A 13,100-nucleotide genomic window follows, 5' to 3' on the forward strand; every position below is an offset into this window, starting at 1 on the left:
ACGCAGAAAAAAAATTGAAAATAACTAAGATACATAGAGAAGTCACCCATCATTCCAAAACAGACATACTCTATGATTTTACTTATAAAACTACAGGAAAAATAGTCACTAATGTGTAATACCAGAAAGTACTCAGTTGTTTTCTCTGGATGATGATGATTTCATGGGAAAGGTTAGGGAGGAGAGATGACAAAGGACAGAAAGAAACACCAGGAGATGATGGATATGCCTATCCTTCTGAGATACCACATTTACATGCACAGACTTGATCCTTTCCAGAAATGAACATTACCATGTGTTCCTTACACTCCCTTATTCCTCCATCTTGATCCTGCCAAGGCCTCTGCCTCCCCCCTCCACTGCTGGCTGGCTCACGCTGGCACAGGCAGTCAGTTTGGGTCTTCACTAGGCTAGATGTTCTAAGATCTCTCCCTTACGTGTCTAGTGCCTCATCTGCGATGGTTAAAGTCACCTTTCATTTCCTAGATTCTCTTTCACCCTCATAAGACCCGCCCAGATTCACTTTGCTGAAGTTGCAAACAGTAAAAGAGTAAAAGTGGGTAAGATGTAAGTCTTTAACTTACAAACTCTGTCTATTCTCCAGAGCAAGCTATGTGACTGCTCAACCCAGAGTGAATTGAAGAGGAAAGAAAGGTATTATTAATTTACAACTGTTTTGTAATAGTTGATTGCAATGCCAATAAGTTAGAAGCTGGTGATTTTGGCTTCTGCATATAGTAGTACAGAAGTGACTTAATACATGTAGACAAAGTTTAACATTAAATATGTGTTTACTGTTCATTATCTGCACTCTACTGAGTTCTTGACATATAAACATTTCCCCTTCAGAATGCCAGAAAACAAGATAGTTGTTTGGCCTTATTTCTGTATTTTATATTACAGAACATTTATTGGATGTTTTTTTCCAGTCTTAAATGGCTCACAGATCATATCCTCTTTTCAAGTTTCCATAGATTTTATTTTTCCCCTTGCCTGGTTTCTTGATTTAGTTTGCTTTCTCTTGTTGCTATAAACACCATGACCAAAAACTCTTTGAAAAGGAAAGGATTTATTTCATTATGTAGCTTACAGTCCATCATGAAAGAAAGCCAGAACAGGAAGTCAAGTAGGACAGGAACCAACAGGAGGAACAGAAGCAAAGACAATGGAGAAATGGTGCTTACTGGCTTGCATTTGCTCAGCCTACTTTATTCTCCTCTGTCATGCAGTCTTAGTATATCTGATTATCTACCATTTATTGTATAAACATGTTGATAAAGATATTTAGCTCCCTTGAACTTCTATTTTCTCATTTATTAAATATAAAGTACACACTGAGTTGCATAAAGGTATGATAAAAATTAATAAGGTAAGTTTTATATTCTTTTGTTGTGTCATATATAAGAGTCCATAAGGTCCTATAAGCATTGTTATTGTGGAGAAAGCCTGCTGTTCCTCTTCTCATTTTTTGGTCTTTGTTTCTGTATCCCTATTAAGTTTGGAGATAGTGACTCAAGGCTGAATACAAGGTGTAAATTATCTGTTCTTTCATTTGGAGTATGAGTACTGGATATAAAAGATTGTGTAAAGGCCACCCTGGTGCGGGAAGAAGGTAGCTACAAACACACATCAGGATTAGCTGAGAGGGCTTGGAATTCAGACACTATCACAATATAAGCAGACACTTTCCCAGGTAACAACAGAAAATAACACTTTAGGAACCTAACACAGGATTCACAATGAAATTTAGACACAATAGTTACATGGTCATGAACACTCTTTTTTCTTTTTTCTTATTCTTTTTTATTATTCATTTGATCAGATTACAACTCAATTGTTGTCCCATCACTCATATCCACCTGTTCCTCCTACCCTCCCACCCCCACTTTACTACCCTTCCTTAGGTCCATGTCCGAGGGGGAATCTCCTCCCCCACTTTATGGTCGTAGGCTAAGAACTCTCATCTTGGTAGTCTGCCTGTTCTTTCTTTGAGTGCCACCAGGGCTCCCCACCAAGGGGAGGTCATCAAATATGGGGTCCCAGAGCTCATGTCAGAGTTAGTCCCTGCTCTCCACATAACTGTAAGCCATGAACTTTCTTGATTGACTTATCCCATGAGGACCTCAGGTGCACTAAGTAATGACTTGCACGTGTTGGAGAATCTAGCCCTAAAAAGATGGAAATGTATGAACTGCCAAGACATGTTGGGTTTCCTAACCAGTATGTTCTCTTCCTGTTTGTTGCTAAACATAGAATTCTATATGCTTTCCATGTGCCTCAGAGTAAGATGATCTATCCCTAGATTCAAGACAAGGAATTAACTGCTGTGGTCTCCCCCCTTTCTACATGACTTACTGAAAAAGAGGTAAACAGAATAGTTCTGGGGCTTCAGTGTCTGACTCAGGAGCTGACTTAAAGCTATGTACGCTGCTAAGAGACAAACAAGGACATATTGGGACTTTTGAGAAAGGTGTTTCCTCATTCTTCCATCATTGTCAGACTGTACCGTTGTCTGGATGCTTCTACTCTCACTGTGCTAGAGCCATTTTCCCTTTCTTCTAAAAAGTCTCAAAAGCAGAAATGGTGTGGAGAAATCATTCTCTGGTTCCTTCTGGGGCTGTAAGATATCTTCTATACCACATTGTACTGTTCAACTTTCTGGCACTTAAAACAATTTATAAAAACCATCAATTTACTTGGCTCACTGTTGGCGATTGGGAAATCCAAGATTGGTGGGCTGCCCCTGGTGAGTGCTTTCTGATTATGGCATAATGTGACACAATAAATCCCATGGCAAGACAGTACAAAAGGAGACTGAGAACATAGAGGGCAGGTAATAAAAGAAAGAAGCACGAGAAAGAAGGAAAGAGAAGAGGAATGAGGGCACCATAAAGGTAGATCTCCCCTTTTGTAATCAAAGGAGTCCTGTGATAATGGCCTAAGTCTGCTCCTTAGTGATCCCTGAGAGATTCTCTCCTTGTCTCAACACTTGGAATTGAGAAAGAAATTAAATTTGAACATGAGTTTTGGAAAGGACATCCAGCCAATAGCACTTGTGTACTCAGAGATAGTGTACCCCCATATGAATGAGCTCAGGCATTTACAGGATACTCTAAACTGTGGTGCTGATTCTGAGAGGAGTAGGGAAGAGCCACCTCCCTAAGCTGCAATGCAGCTGTGTAGAGAGTTCATGCTGAGGACTTAGAAGTTTGAGGAACTGTATCCCTGACTGATGGTATGAAGACCTTTCTTGGCCAGATGATGAAGTGAGTAGGATGTTAATTTTCATTGTGCAAATGCATGAATAATACATGATTTATGTGCTGTGGCAGCTCACTACTAGATCACTTCCCTCATAATGAAGCTGACACATTAAAGACGGGGTGGGGATGAGAATGCAACTATAGTCCCAGTGATAGCATTGTGTGACAATATTAAACCATCCCTGAAATACAAATACCCTAAGTCATTCAGTAATGGGAAAAGTAAGTCATCATTACTCTTTAGTGGTGTGTTTTTGGTTTTGGATAAAGTAGTTTCATGACTCAAGACAAAAAACAACAACAACAACAACAACAACAACAACAACAACATAAAAAAAAAACCATCATGACACAAGTTATGAGGCCAACCTTATGCACACAGAGAAAAAAAAGTGATGTATTGAACAGAACTAAGGCACAAGATGCCCTCTGATGCCTGAATTTCATGACTATTATGGGATTAACCAAGCACTTTCTTATTGGACCTGGAGCCTGCTCCATGAGATGAAACCATGACTCTCCCATTACAATAGCGTAGAAAACCTGTGCCTAGGCAGGTTATAGACCTTACTGGAGAACTCTATATAATCATTCTGTTGAATGGACATAGTATAAAAAGAACTCCTAACCACTGACTGCTTGTTCTGTGCTAGGTTCATTTGCTCAGATCAGTTCATTGCTCAGTCCTCATCAGAGAAGCTGCTTCTTGCAGTCCAGGGCCAGTAACACAGATGTTCTCTGACTAGTCAATGTGTAAAGAATATGAGACTATGGTGCACTAATCCCCATGTGAAACATGCATGTCACACTTCTCCCCCAAGACTCAGGAATCATCATAGGATATGAAGCAGAAAAGTTGTTAGAGCAAAAGGTGATCAATAATAGCAAAGAAAGAGTGTTTTGCAGAGACAACAGGGAAGAATCACAGCAGTTGTGACAGGACCAACAAACCAGAACCAGCTCCAGCCAGACAAAAGCCTTTAAAAAATGATATGCTGGGGGCCTGGGTGGTGGCTCAGCAGTTAAGAAACAGCTGCTCTTCTAGAGGGCCAGGGTTCGTTCCTCCAGTACACACAGGAAAATAACCAAAACAAGCTGTACGCAGCAGATCACTACAAGTGGGCTTCTCTGTGTAGCCCTGGCTGGCCTGGAACCCATGCTGGCCAGCCATGCTAACTGTAAACTCATGTGAGGCTGGGAGAAGAATCTCCCAAACAAGCTGGCTCCCAAACCCACAGAATCAGAGATAATAAAGTAACGTCATTCAGGAGGAATATATTTTACATTTACATGCAGTCATGTGTGCAAAATTTTGACACTCCAATAGGATGTTGTTGCTTACAAAGTTCACATTTAAGAGACATACTAAGAAAGTTTTAAAATGCAACAAAAATAAAAAGACACTACATTTCATTATGTTTCAAGTATGGGTACAATTTTGTGTTGAGCCACTTTCATACTCAACAGATCATTGGTGAAACAAAAAATGATAAAGATGACACCATTTGTATGTGGAGTGAATAAGTATTCTAATTTCAATATCTCCACTGTGAATTATGAACTATAGTGACTTGAAATAAAGTGATAACAAAAGTACTCTCAGATCAGTAAAACATCTAATGTGCAACAAGGCAGAATTTGCCAGCCATCTAAATTTAATGAATGCAAGTATGAAGGTAGAGTTTTAGAAAGAGCCCAGACCACCTCTAATTAAATCAAATAATATTTTGAAGATTTGCCAGCGAACAGCTCTGTTCTAGGCCCTAGAGTAAACTAGCAGACATCAGATATAATCTCTTCCTTGGAACTTGAAATCAATACTTTTATTAAGGGTTTAGTGATCTTGGTGAAAAAAAAAACCCCACAACTTTACATCTTCAAGTGAAAACTTGTACAAAGCATAAAAAGAATGAATTTTTTCAAAAAATTAATATCATTTCAGAACACAAAAGGCTGATTGTTCTTGTAAGAATTATGCTTTTCTTTGTAGGTTTTGGGATCTGAGTCTGACAGGCTACCACATGCAGAGGTGAAGCACAATACAAGAAAATAAGAGCTGACACATTGAAATAATTTTGAGAGTCATTATGATTACTGAAACCTATATTTTAATGACTAATCATCTCAGAACGCACTTTTATTACTACTGTTTAGTGACAAGTATTTCATTCATATGAAATTTTAGATTAGAAGATTAAATTAACCCACTGGACGTCTAAGTCCATTTTCTGCAAAGAAACACGTTCTGGTTAACTGCAAGGTATCTGAGTTAGCTTGAATGTGAGTCTGATTAGGCCTTTTATTTAAACAAAGGGGCCTTAGCAGAGAAAGTCTTTTTTTTTTTAAAGCAGAAATCAAATATACTTAGAAAATAACTTAAATGCCAGCCTGATAAATGGGATTGTGACTGGAAGAAACTAATAGTTAAGCTAAATAAAAAACTGTGATCTACAAGAGACACCAACTTGTTCTGAACTAACACTGGCACAGAATGTCCTCTGATTCACATTGTGCTGTGGAGAATTCACTGCACTGTTGGCAGCCTCTCAACAATCTTGTAAGTAGGAGACATAGAGATTTATGAAGAAAACATGGAAAGGTTCTTGTAAACTCTCATACTCCACTGCTGAGTTCACAGTTCCTAAGCAAGATGGTGTGTTTTATGTTTTGCCCAAAGCTTCTTTTGTGCTAGATAGGATATTTTTATTCTCTTAAATTCATAAAGGAGGACAGAAAATAGAAGTGTGTATGTGTGTGTGTACATATACATACATACATACATACATACATACATACATACATATGTATACATGCACACTTACAAGTAGACCATTCCCCGCAAAATAGTCAGTATTATGCATTATCCTTACAGAAAGCAGGGAAGGTGAAGTTATCCACATGGTTATAGCTGTCATCTCCCCTATACCTACTCGATTTTAAGACCTTTATGGGGATGAGATCCTGCTCGGTACCAAGCTAATTCAGTTCTCATCCTCTTCTATCCACTCCTCTAATTTAAACAGCGGCTGAGCCTTTACCTTCCTAGGGGAAGGAAGAGGAGAATCTTGCCTGGGAAATGCATCTAAACAGATATTATCTAGAATTGCCCAAAGTTGCAGCATCAGTAGCTAGAAAGCCATTCCCTATCTGTCAAGACCTAGGAAGTATGCCTTGTCACATTAGTGCACATCCACAGGAGATGTTTCTAAATACATAACGACTGAGCTCACCTGTGATGGCAATGAAAGGAAAGGCATCCAAATAGGAGCCTTTGTCCTCTTCCTACAGTTCAGTAAAATTTAAATTTATTTCCCTTTCAGATTAAAGTAAAAGAAGTTAAATTCTAAAGTTACCATCTCTTTAATTTTTCTTTAATTTTTGGTTGTGAGCCTAGTCCTTAATAGCTGAGCCATCCCTCCAGCTCCTCTTCAGTTTTCTTATTCTCAGTGAATAGTTTCTTGTTCAAGGGACTGAGTAATTCTTCACTCTTTTTCACTCCACTTTTATCTACAGTCATCAGGCAAAATTTGTCATATTTTCAAGGTTGTATTAATTCAATTCCAAATCTCATATTGTCCCATTTTCAACATGTGAATTTGTTACAAAGGAATGAGAAAACTTTTGCAGAACCAAGTCTCCACATGGAAACACAAACTTCTTACAAGAAAACATCTGAAACAAAATGGTATCAACCAGGACTTCAACTGTGGCTTAGGAAAAATATAAACCATCCTCTAACTAGATAGGACTCCTAGTGGAGGGAGGGGAACACCAACCCACCCACAAAATCTTTGGTCCAAAATTTACCCTACCTATAAAATGTTCAGGGATAAAGATAGAGGAGAGATGTAGGGAATCTTTAACAAATGCCTGCTCCAACCTGAGATCCACCCCATGGGAAAGAAACAAATCTTGACACTGTTAAAGCCATTCTGCTATGCTCACAGATAGGATACTAGCATGGCTGTTTTCTGAAAGGCTACACCTAGCAGCAGATCTAAAGAGATGCTGAAACTCACAGCCAAATACTGGGCAAAGAGTAGGGAGTCTTGTGGAAAAATGGAGGGAAGTTTGAAGGACCTGGAGGTGACAGGTGCTCCACAAGAAGACCAATAGAGCAAACTAATCAAGATGCAGAGGGGCTTGTGGAGACTGAAGCACCAAGGACTATGCAAAGACTGGACCTGGGCCCCCTCCACAGATGTAGCTAATGGGCAGCTGGGTCTACATGTGTGTCCCCTATTAAGGGGAACAGGGGCTGTCTCTGCCAAGTACTCTCTTGCCTGTTTTTGATCACTTCTCTCTGACGGGGCTGCCTTTTCAGGCCACTACCAAAGAGGAAATGCTCAGTCCTGATGCGACTTGGTGTGCTGGGGTTGGTCGGTAGGGAGAATCCCATTTTTCTGAGGAGTAAGGGAAGGGTAAGGGGGCAGAGGCATGGATGGAGAGAGAGAGAGAGAGAGAGAGAGAGAGAGAGAGAGAGAGAGAGAGAGAGAGAGAGAGAGAGAGAGAGAGAGAGAATGGACTATCCATGTGACAGAGAAGTTTATAACTCACCTGGATCTAGGGTCTTAAACTGTGCTGTCAGAATTCTCTGAGTCCGTCTTCTTTCCTCCACCTTTGCCCGGATTTCTCCTTCTTCTTTGAATGTTTTATTATTGCTATATTTTCAATCTCTGGTTCCTAGAGGATTTAAATTTGTATAATTATTCCAGGTAACATTTTCAATATAAAGAGAAAGTTTTCTGCTTACAATTTGGAATAAAAATCCTGAGATTTGGCTTTAGTTGGACTGCCACATCACAATATTGCATGTATATCAAACGTTAGAAGGAAAACCTGATGTGTTATGGCAAAATGAAAAGACATAGAGAGGATAAGTAGCAAAATCTCCCTGGACTGATAATGTATATGTAGCCCTTGATGCATACTAGCTGCCTGAGACTATAGCTAAACTCGATTTAGGAAGGAAACTGTCAAGCAATTAACTTTCCTATCACGATTTTTAAACCATACTCCATAAAGCCCAAACCTTCTTTTTTCATCCAGTTGCATGTGTGTAAATTATATTTAGGCAAAATTCCTGATTTACGAGCTTGCATTTTGCCTGTCCCTTCCTTCCTACAATGGTTTTTCCAACGGTAGACCATATCACATACAAGTGCTCATTTACTGGTTATGTAGCAAAATGAACAAACATACATACAGAAACATACAGGACAAGAAAGAAAACCTACTTTAGTCAGTAAGCTATGACTGCCCAGAGGTTCATAATGATGATGCCCATTTGAATCCAGCCCACAAATTCTATAAAGCCATCTTCACTTATACACCCTCTCTTGGGGCTACAAAGACCAGCACATGAATCTGATGAAAGAGGGAACTAGAGGCTCCATGTCCTTTCACTTGTTTTGGATCTCTGTTGAACTGTCATAAGCTTTACCTCCAGCAGCCTACTAAGAATCAATATGAGATACATCATCTGCCCTTTCCCAAAGTCTCTTGATAGTTTAAGCACTTGGCTCGGACCTGCCATGCCAGTGCTACCATTTGGCTTCTCTTGGGTGCCTAGACTACAAGCCAACTTGGGAGTGAAAACTTCTGTCAGAAGTGAACCCTTGACTATTTTTTTTCATCTTTTCAGAAATTTCATTTTTGGAGTCATCATAGCTTGTTTGCTTTCTCTTCATTTAGAGGTACAGTATGTTCTGGATTCCAGTAAAGGATGAGATCACTTGACTCACCCCATCTAGAAAGGGGAAGCCTAGGGGGAAAATACGCAATGAATAACAAGCTGCAGTCTCTGAGACTTCCATTTCACGCCACATGCCATTCCAGAACGAATCTCAGACTTGCCAAAAGCTCTGTTTATGCAGTTAATCCATTAGAATCTGGACCTGACAACCTCTTCTTGCTTTAAACATATAAATAAAGAAAAATAATTAAGTAGAGAAAAGAGTTAAGCTGTGTGTAACTACTCATTAGCAAAAGTCAATAATTCACAGGTCCCAGAAAAGCATGAAAACAAATGCTTATTGTTGGCCGCAATGTGAGCTTTATTACCTTACATTCAGGATGGAACTAAACTTTTTTTCATAGCCAAATGACTACTTCTTGTCAACAATGAACTCCCAATTTTTTGCCATATTCCTTCTTACGTTTTACAATAGCTTACTTCCAGATGCTGCCCTTTGGGTAGCTTCATACTTGAGGCTGAGAGGGTGTGCTGTTATTTCAGTGGTATGGGGATGGTCAGATGACAGAGTGTGGACAAATAGCCACTGACTGTTCCTCTAGAGAGTCTGCCTGCAGTCTAGGGAGTGTATGGATGCTTCACCTAAAGAGCTATGACAAAACTCTGCTTCCTTAGCTATCGCACCTACACTACCTGTGCTTGTACACCGATTTTTCACACGAGTTTGACTCTGTAGAAAAGAAAGATCTTCACATGGTCAAGCATGACATGCTTAAACTAACTCAATATTACATAGAAATAAATCAACTTTTAGTGAGACAGCTGTGTTTCCTATTTATATCGCATTCAGTTTAAAAGAGAATACCAGTAATTGAAACACACAAGTTCACAGTTAGTGTTGGGTATTGAATTCCTACACTAATTGGAATTGAAAGGCTGTCCTCATTAGAGCCACCATGTCATTTTTATGAAATTATCTCAATACCTTACTAGGAAAGCACTGAGAATGTGACTCGGTGTCTAATTAATGCCTAAGAAAGTGTTAGACTTTTGCTAGTCTTCAAACAATTAAACTCTGCAAGAAAAGCCAGTGAACAAAACAGTCGGATTGATATTTCTACAGTCCAGATGTACCATGTCATTTTTGAAATGGCACTGCATTCCTGGTTCTCTGAGGTCATCTTGCGAAATATATTATGAATTATGTATTAACTTCCTGTTAGTAAAAGAAATACATTTAAATAAAGAGACTGTAGATGGATAGTGGGAGAAGGGAAAACCAAACCTCCTTGTAGAAAGCCCCAAATTGTGACGGAACAAACTCGCGGTGGTCTCTCCTTTCATCTGCCTGGGGTAGCATTCTTTTTCTCTTTCTCTTTTTTATCATATGATTGGCACAAAGCAGGCTGGAATTGCCAACATTTGCATGGCTTCTAATGGCCTGTGTGGCTACCAATCCACATTCCTTGAATGCCTTATTTCAAATTCTTTTGGAAGACGTTTGGACTGGCCTCTCACTGCTTTGTTACACTTGGCATGTCCTCCCTCCTGGTCTCATACTACGAGGCAGGTCACTCAGATAGTAAATGGCTCAGAAACTGGGGTTGGAGTTACTAGTAAAGCAAAGAGCCAGATAGAGTACATCAGAGTGGTGGGTGATGTATTTCTCAGTAAGTGACAGCTGAAGAGAAAAGCTGTCCCTGCTCCTTAACTTCGCTGTAACCTACTGCAAACCTGATCCTGAGGTTGTGAAGACAACCTCACTTTTGGCGTTTTCCTCTTTAGTTTCAAATTCAAATGTGTAGAATAAAGTGAGAGGATGAGATTCATTTTTTAAAAAAAACTATCAACTTAAGAGTCCTAATCAGTTTTAATCTGGAGCTACATTTTATTTCATGAGACAACTAGAATTTGAAGATTTTTAAAAATGTAACAGGACCAATTTATGAAGAGGTGATAGCTAATAAAAAAATTAATAGTCTCCTTACTGTAACCAGATTTTTTACATGTATTAATAATAATTCTAGAATAACAAACTATGTAGTGAAAATTTATTTGTATTTGAAATAAGACATTGTAAGGACACAAAAAATAATATTCAGAGAGGTATTGTTTTCTCTCCTATTTTTCTATTCATCTGTGAAAAAATAATATAACTTAAGATAATTGAAGACAGAGACACATGACAGTTGTAACAAGGTATAAGATAAGATTCTATTTACTCGGTTGCCTGCTGTTGCTTTTTCACTAAGGCCCAAGAATGGAAAGTGTAAACCAAAATTTCCTCAAATGCTATATACTAATATGAAGATGCTACAACTCTTATTGATTAGAATTTTGCAGAGAGTTGGAATGTTACAGGTACAGAGAGATAAAACACCCTGGGATGGCTTTTGTACCCTTAGGCATCCATTGCCTACTTACCATCCTTTTTTACTGTCAGGTAAAACCTTTAAAATAGTTTCTTAGAAGACCATTAGCTTTCACCATGCCAAAAGACAAAAGTGCTGCAGATGTCATTGAAAACGTATGGCTTAGATTAATCAATTAATGCTTACAGATTCTCCCTCAATAACCAATGGACATGCTAAAGTGGACTGGGTGAAGACCCACAAGAACTCACCCCTAGGTAAAGAACTGTAGGCAACTGAGTAAAAGTGAGGGCAGAGAGGTCGTCCTGCCCAGGGCAAAGCACACCAGTTGGTTGTCTGCTGCCAAACATTCAGCCCTGAAAACATTTATGTAGGTAATATAATATGAACCCAACAGGTTATATTAAGAATGTATCATTTGGGAAGCTGCTAACCTGTACTTCCCGTATAATCAGGTAACTAATTTTATTCCTTCTCAAGTCACTGATGGGGTTGAAGACCAGATAGCTTAGTTTTAAAATTAAGCTTAGTTGTTTAGGGGGTTAAGATGTTTTTAGGTCTACATAGATGTTTTAAGTTGATAATGACAAGATATGAGAGATATTGATTTACATTCAGAATTTTAGACTCATTAAGATAGGAAAGATGTTTTCTTCAAAGCTGCTAAGTAAAAATAGCCAAAACACTAAGAGTATAACATTTATATATTTCTTGATTGTTTCATGGATCTTCTTTCTTTCTTTGGGTAGTTTATTGTATATATGTGTCATAATATATATGTATATTTTAAAAATAGTTACACACATACATACATATATCCATGCAGTAACAATGAAAAAGAGGCCATTAATTTGGAGGAGAATGGGTAGTGGTACCATCTAATATTACACACGCTTTTGATGACTTCTTGAATGAAATGCAGTGGTGGAAGGTGAGGCAGATATAAGAGAATATTTGGAAAATCTCAGGCCCACCTAGTCTGGCACACTTACTTGCACATGATGAGAGACACTTTCTCAAACCAGATGGAAAGCAAGCACCAACATCTTAGGTCTTCCTCTGACTTCTACCCTGCATGTCTATAGTTACCCACACACATGTACTTGCACACACACACACACACACACACACACACACACAGAGAGAGAGAGAGAGAGAGAAAGAGAGAGAGAGAGAGAGAGAGAGAGAGAGAGAGAGAGAGAGAGAGAGAGAGAGAGAGAAGAGACTTAAAATGGGTCGACACTGACTGTGGTGCTTCATTTACTTTTGAGAAGCCAAGGATAAAGATTGAAAAGACTGTTTAATGAAATATGTGCTATCAAGGTGTTTATGTTATCAGATCCAAAATCTTTGTCAGAACTTACCATGAGAACTGGCTTACAAATCTCATATTTTCCAGGGACTTAACAGCTCATTTAAATGAGTTAAATATGTATCTTCAAAGTGAAACCCAACTTAATGACTTAGTGCTTCAAATCATAACTGTGGTGCCAATGAAGCAGAAATGATGACAAACTCAGTTTGAGGAAAATATGTTTATGCATTTCAACTCAGTTAATCATAGATGTGTGAACAGTGAAAATATGTAGCCTTGCTATTTGGTTGGGTATAACAATTATAGGTTTTAAGATTTCTCAGGAAGTAGTATCTTGGTAGATCTGTGACATCATTTTGGGTCATATAAATATGTTTCACTTTTCAAACGGAATGCATGAAGCTGTGCTTTAACACACAATGTAAAGAAACATTAGACCATAATGCCTCACTAAG

General features: G+C 38.7%; 1 long non-coding RNA gene across 1 annotated transcript in view; it reads left to right on the plus strand.

The window, feature by feature from the left end:
- The window catches only part of LOC311583770, a 35,356-nt gene extending 34,701 nt beyond the window's left edge, over positions 1 to 655 (plus strand). The window contains exon 3 of the long non-coding RNA XR_014774662.1: positions 605 to 655. This is a non-coding gene — a long non-coding RNA (uncharacterized lncRNA). The remainder of the gene's footprint in view (positions 1 to 604) is intronic.
- Positions 656 to 13,100: the final 12,445 nt, after the last annotated feature.

This window comes from Acomys minous (genome assembly GCF_964271855.1).
Source record: "Acomys minous genome assembly, chromosome: 14".
Taxonomy (NCBI): Eukaryota; Metazoa; Chordata; class Mammalia; order Rodentia; family Muridae; genus Acomys; species Acomys minous.